The sequence below is a fragment of the Equus asinus genome, chromosome 8 (genome assembly GCF_041296235.1).
Source record: "Equus asinus isolate D_3611 breed Donkey chromosome 8, EquAss-T2T_v2, whole genome shotgun sequence".
NCBI lineage: Eukaryota > Metazoa > Chordata > Mammalia > Perissodactyla > Equidae > Equus > Equus asinus.
The window spans coordinates 87,712,398-87,718,650 of record NC_091797.1 but is presented as its reverse complement, the minus strand read 5'-3'; the positions used below and the strand labels follow the sequence as shown (position 1 = coordinate 87,718,650).

The window sequence follows — 6,253 nt, the reverse complement described above, 5'->3', positions numbered from 1 at the left end:
GATAGCCGCCTGTTTGCTGTTTGAGATGCTGGGAACACAGAGGGACGAGATTCTCTTCCCCACCCCCTCCTGGAGGGAGCAGCTTTTGGAGAGGCCACAGTCCTCTCCAGGCCTCAGTTTCCCATCTGCAAAGTGGGCACAGGGATCCCTACCTCACAGCCTGGTGGGGAGGAAGCTTACTTGCCATCCCCCCTCTAACAGGTGCTTGGCGAGTTCATTATTAGGGTTTATTTTTTCATAAATGTTTCCCACCGGTGGTTTGAACACATCCCTTCTGTTGAGGTCCTTTCTCTCCAACAATTCTAAATTCCACTTTCTAGCTACTGAGCCAACACCTCATGGGAGCTATCTCAACCTGCAAGCTGGTAGCTGGGGTGGGAGGGACCTACCCCACTGTCTTACCAACGGGGGAGTCAGCTCAATTTAGTAAAAACAATGATAAAAATGGCTAAAAACGTTTCTTGGGCTCTGCACGGTGCTCCCAGCATCTTCACGGTGACTGTGAGATGGGGACCTATCTACACACCTCTCAGTAGGGACACTGAGGCACAGAGGTGAAGGGCCACTACGCTTCCAATCAGTCCCGACAGAAGTGAGCTGCCCGTCCTGCGGGGGTATTCAAGTGGCTGGAGTGGAAGATGAGACTACAGGTGGGGTCGCGTCTCAGTGCCAGGCCGTGTGCTAAACGCTGGATAAAGAGAGAAAGAGAAGGATGGGCCCTGTCTGTAGCACCAGGGCCTCCCCTATTGGACATGGAGCGGGCCGGACCCCCAGCAGAGCAGTCTCGGAATTGTCTGCTGAACAAATGAATGAATGAATGAATGAGCCAACGCGTAGAGGAACCAGCCACAACCACCTGTTCTCAGATGAGGACGCGGTCCCAGGCCGGGGAAATCAGGACCCCGAAATCTCAGGATTCCATCCAGAGCCCTCTCTCCGGGAATCGTGACGCCCATGGTCCAGGTGAGGAAACTGAGGCCCCCCCCCCCCCCCCCCCACCCCCGGCCCGCAGAGGCGGCGATCGCGGGGCGGGGCGGGGGCCGGCGGGGGCGGGGGCGGCCGGGCGGCGCGGCGGCTGGAACCTGAGCCGGGAGGAGGGGCGCGGGCGGGGGCGGGGGCGCGGGGCGGCGGGCGGCCGGGATTCAGGAAGCGCTGCGCTCCCGGCCGCCGGCGCCGCGCTGTCCCGGAGGTGAGTGGGGCCTGGGCCCTCGGGACGGGGACCCCGGGAGGGACGGCCCAGCCGAGATCCCCTCGCGCCCCTGGGGACGTCTCGGAGGTTCCGAATCCCGGCCCCGGGCGCGGCAGGCGCGGGGCCCCGCTGGGTCCCCTTGGGCCGAGGACCACCTCTCTGGGCTTCAGTTTGATCGCCTGTGAAATGGGCGCCACCCTGGGCCCTGGGGGTGCGGGTCTGCGGGGGGCATCCCCGAGCCCCAAGCCCAGGAACCAGAGACGAGGCGGCCCTGCAGCCCGCGCTGGGGGCATCCCCATTTTGGGGGCTTGGAAGCGGGAGTTGGGGGGCCTGAGGTTAGCCCTCCGCCTCTAAGCAAGCAGCAGGAACTGGTGAGTCTGGAACTTCCAAAGGCCGTTAATTAGTTACTGAGTCCTAGAGAGGACTCTTCCCCTGGGGGCAGGGAAATCTTTAACCTCCTGCCCTGCCCGGGAGACTCCTGGGAGGTCCCTGAGGACAGGGAGAGACTCCCACACTCTCCACTTGCCTGGAGATACCACCCACAGACACGTGGATTGAGCCACCCACCTCCCCTCTTGGCCTAGCCCCAGCCGGTTGCTCCGTCCGTCCTCCCCACTTTGTAGTTGGGGAAACTGAGGCTCAGGTTGGGGTTTTAGCCAAGTGGAATTTAAGCCCAGGGCTGTCTGGCCCCAAAGCCCTCAGGGCCTGGTGCACAGGGGGTGTCCTGGGAGCTGCCGGGGCAGGGGTGGGCCTGTCGCTGCTCCGGTCAGCCTCTAAAACAAGGGCCTCTGCTGGGGGTGGCGGTGGGGGTGGGGCTGCGATGATGGGGGTGGGGCTGCGATGATGGGGGTGGGGGCGCGATGGCGAGTGTGGGCTTTGTTCTCCAGGCTAAGAACCACTGAGGATTTAAGCTTTGCCACTTTATCTCTGGGGCGAGGACACGGGTCACTCGGGGACTGCCCTGGAGGAAGGTTAAGAGCTGGCCTCTTTAGAGAGGTCAGGGGGAAGGGGCAGCCCCCCCCCCCCCCCCCCCCGCATCTGCCAGGTTAAAAGTGGGGTCCGTGTGGGGGCTGTGTGGGCGGAACCAGCTGTAAAATGGGACTGCCGGAGGGTGACCCCGGGTGAGGACAGACGGCCTGGCTCAGAGCTCAGTGAGTGCCAGCCCTTTATCCTGCTTGAGCTGGTAATTTTTGCCCCAAACATCTTGTTAATGGAAGGGCTGAAGAAAGGTAATTGGCCACTTCCACATTTCTCTTGTTTATTCTGTTGGGATAACCGTGGGAACCAGAACAGCTGGGGACCCCCTTTTCCTCCCCTTATTGGTATGTTAGAGTGGGGAATGGCAACTGGTGGTCATGAGCCAGTCAGGTACCCATTTGTAAAACCAGGGCGGGTCGTTCTGAAATGGAGTCTCCCAGGCTCATGCACGGGGTGCCTGGGAGCCAAGGGTGAGAGCGAGCCGGGAAGGTGCCCGGATGCCCCGGGCGAAATCCGGAGCCGCCACCTTGCATCCGGGTGAGGGGCTGTGGACACTCCTCTGGCCTCACGTGGTGTGAGCTGGGCCTCAGCCATTTCCTCCTTTGCTAAGCAGACCGCCCTGGAAAGCCCACCTGTGCCAGCCCTGGGCTGGGCACTGACATGCACCTGGAGCCCAGCCAGCTCCAGCCCGAGGGGCGTAAACTGAGTGGTCCAAGGGAGACAGTGAGATGGGAGGAAGGGCTGACCCCTGACTGCTGCCCCCCTGATGCTGGCATTGCCCCTCATGCCAGCCGTGGCCTCCAGGCGGGCAGCACCCTCACCTGACCCTGTGGGCACCCAGAAAGGTGAGCACATGTGATAGATACTTGACAGATGTATGCTGTCGAATGAATGGGGGTCAGGAGAGAATACTGAAGGGTGGGAGAGCAGATAGGGAAGGGATCAGGGAGGGCTTGATCAAGGTGGCGTTAGAGCCACACCTTGAAGAATAAACGCGGATGTCGGGGAAAGAGCATGCAGGTAAAGACCTGACTTTTACCTGTTGCCAGGTGGGTAAACCTGGGGCTTGTAGAGCCAAGAAATTGTTCCATTTGTCTGGAGTGTGTGACGGGAACAAGAAGGGCTAAGGATCAGACAGGCAGGGGCTAGATCAGACCAGAAGCCCTAAAAGTCCAAGCTAGGAGGGACGTGCCGGACGTGTGGTCTGGAAAGGTCCCTCTGGCTGCAGAGTGGGGGCCAGGCTCCCCAGGCCGAGGAAGTGGTCCATGCAAGAGATGTAAGGCCCTGGGTAGGGGGAGTGGAGAGGGGCGGCTGGAGGAAGACGGAGGAGGGAGAGAAACACAGGAGACGTGACCTCGCTGCCTGGTGCTCCGTAAATCTCTATTGCACGACCGAGTGACTGAACACATCATTTTGAGAGGGCTGAGTCCTTCCAGCTCCTTCATTCCTATGCCCCATAGGCCCCCAACCTGCTGTTTGCCTCAGTTTCCTCCATTTGGCTGTTGGAAAGACACTCCAGGCCCCTTCCCAAGTCACAGGGACCCGGGAAGCAGCTCCTTTTCTTGTCGCACTCAGGATCCAGGGAGCCGAGAGGACATTTCATGCCGGCGGGCCCTCCGGAATGCCCCGCGTCAACGGTTTGGAGTGGAATTTACCTGTTAAACATTAATTCAGATCTCTTGAGATACTTGTCGTCCTGGGCCCCGCAGCTGCCACTCTGAACACTGGGTGTGCTGTTCTGTCTGGCTTCATCCAGGCTTGGCTGCATTAGTAGTCATTATGATGGTAGCAAGCATTTATTGAGCACTTACTGTGTGCCAGGCACTGAGCCAAACACTGTCAGTACAATTGGATACAAAATGACGATTGTGCCCATTTTTGTGAGGGAGGAACTGAGGTCTGGGTAGTGAAGTCCCCTGCCCAGGGTCTCTTCGCTGGGGAGGGCAGCGCTGGGATCTGCTCTCCCTTTGTCTGATTCCCAAATCCATGCCCTTACCTTCCAAGCTGGCCTGTCCCATTCTTCTGGACCCCGAGCCACAGGGAAGCTACTCTGCAGTTCAGAGAGGAGAAGCTGAGTTGCTCAGACAGACCCGGCCTTCAATCCAAGGCCTGCTGCTCTGGTACCAGGGAAGCTCGGGCAAGTCACCTGGGCGTCTCTGAGCCTCAGTTTCCTTATCTGGCAAATGGGTGTCAAATGGCTCTCAGTTCCTGCTTTGCAGGGACCGTCCAAGGCACACAGATGGGGCTCCGAAGCACCATCTTCTTCCTCACCCCGTTCCCCGGCCTGTTCCAGGGCGTGTTTTCCTCCCATGCATGCCTGGGCGCCCTCGGAGAGCCCCTCCGTGCCAGGCGGGTGGGCGGGCGGAAGGGAGCAAGGGCAGATCCAGACTTGCGTTTGGACCGAGGAGCTGCGTTTCAGCCGTGGAACATTCACGGGCCTCGACTGAGCGCCAGGAGCCCTCAGTGTTTCCTACTTGGGTGACTTAATGCTTAAAAACCAGCGCCAGAGCCTGGCCACTGGGTTCGGATCCCGGCTCCCCGTGAGTTCCCTCACTCCCTTGGGCCTCGGTTTCCTCGTCTGTAAAATGGGATGATGATGGCGCCTGCTTCGTGGGTGGGTGTGGACTGTCTCTGGCCCAACAGGGACTGTTTAGCTTGTAACCAACGTCTGTCACCCGATGTTCACTTCGATGGTGTCACGGCCTCACCCCCACTGGAGTTGGATGGGGACCGGAAGACTGAGTCCCATTTTACAGCTGAGGAAACTGAGGCTCAGAGAGAGAAGCGGTTTACCTGGGGCTCATGGTAGACCTGGACCTGGAAGCCAGATGCGAGTGACTCTGGTCCCCTTGGGTCCCTGAAAAGCCCAGTGGCCAGCTCAGCTTCCTTCCTGGAAAGCCACCTTGGACTCACCTCTGTTGGAGTCTGACCCACCTCGTTCAGGTCCCAGCTCTGCCACTTGCTGCTGTGTGACCTCAGGAAGTGGCTTAACCTCTCTGTTCCTGGGGCTGCCACCCGGGGTTTGCTGGAAGTCAGAGCTCTGGCAGCTTGAGGGGGATTCGGGTTATTCTGGCTGCCACTCCTGCCCCAGCCTGGATGCCTCCTGCCTTAGGTGTCGTTGTGTCCCGTGAACTGGCACCCTGGAATGAGGAAGGGAGGCCAGGACCTCCCTTTCACTGTGACTATGATTTCCTTCTTGCCTCTGCACCCCTTCCTGATAATTGTCTTCCGCTTTCCACCCTGAGCCCTGGCTGCTGCTGGCTGTGTGGCCTCAGGGAGGTCACCCCACCTCTCTGAGCAGATTTCCTCATCGGTGAGGGAGGGTCACAGAGACTGTGCCAGGGGCGTAGAGAGCCCTCCATGAATGCTAGTAGGTCTGCCCCAGATGAGGTCAGAGGGTGGGAAAGACCACAGAAGGAGGTGGGGGCCCCAGGGGCAGACAGGCGGGCCATTTAGCAAATGGGAATACTCTTATTTTTCTTGGGGTGGTGAGTAATGGCCCCCCTCCCCCGCGACCCCCCTGCCCTCCCCTGCACAAAGGGCCTCAGTCTCACCGGGGCCTGTTTTTCCCCGAGGGTGGAGTGGCCTGGGTTCCACCCGGCTGACCAGGAGAGCTGGCCACCTTCTGGGACAGCTCCTCGTGGGGGTGTGTGGGGGGGTGTGTGTTTATGGGGGGGGGGCCTCTTCCAACACATGCCCTGGGTGCGCCCCACGAGCTCAGGGGAGACCCCAGCGGGCAAGGGGCCGACTGCCCTCAGGTGGGGACGTGTTGGCCTGGTTCCCTCCTGTCTCCCCTTAGCATAGAGGAGGTGCCCGGAATACGTGCAGATGGAGGGAAGGAAGGAAGGAAGGAGTGAACAGACCCATCACCGAGGCAGGGGCATCAGGAGAAACCGCCTGCTCGGACCCAGTGGCCTTGGGCGAGTGCCCTGGCCTCGCTGAGCCTCTGTGTCCTCAGCCATAGGATGGACCCATGGAGGCTCTTACCCTCACAGGGGGTCTCGAGGCATTCGGTGCTACGTTAGTTATCCGTTAAAGGGTGGGAGGGGGGCAGCTGGCTAGCTACCTGGTTAGTTGGGCTGAGTT

The 6,253-nt window shown here is 60.2% G+C and overlaps 1 protein-coding gene across 1 annotated transcript in view; it reads left to right on the top strand.

Moving 5' to 3' along the window:
- The first annotated feature begins 1,110 nt into the window (after positions 1-1,110).
- The window catches only part of TRPV4 (transient receptor potential cation channel subfamily V member 4), a 36,611-nt gene continuing 31,468 nt past the window's right edge, over positions 1,111-6,253 (top strand). The window contains exon 1 of the mRNA XM_044775707.2: positions 1,111-1,189. The gene's annotated coding sequence lies outside the window, so the exon portion shown is untranslated. The remainder of the gene's footprint in view (positions 1,190-6,253) is intronic.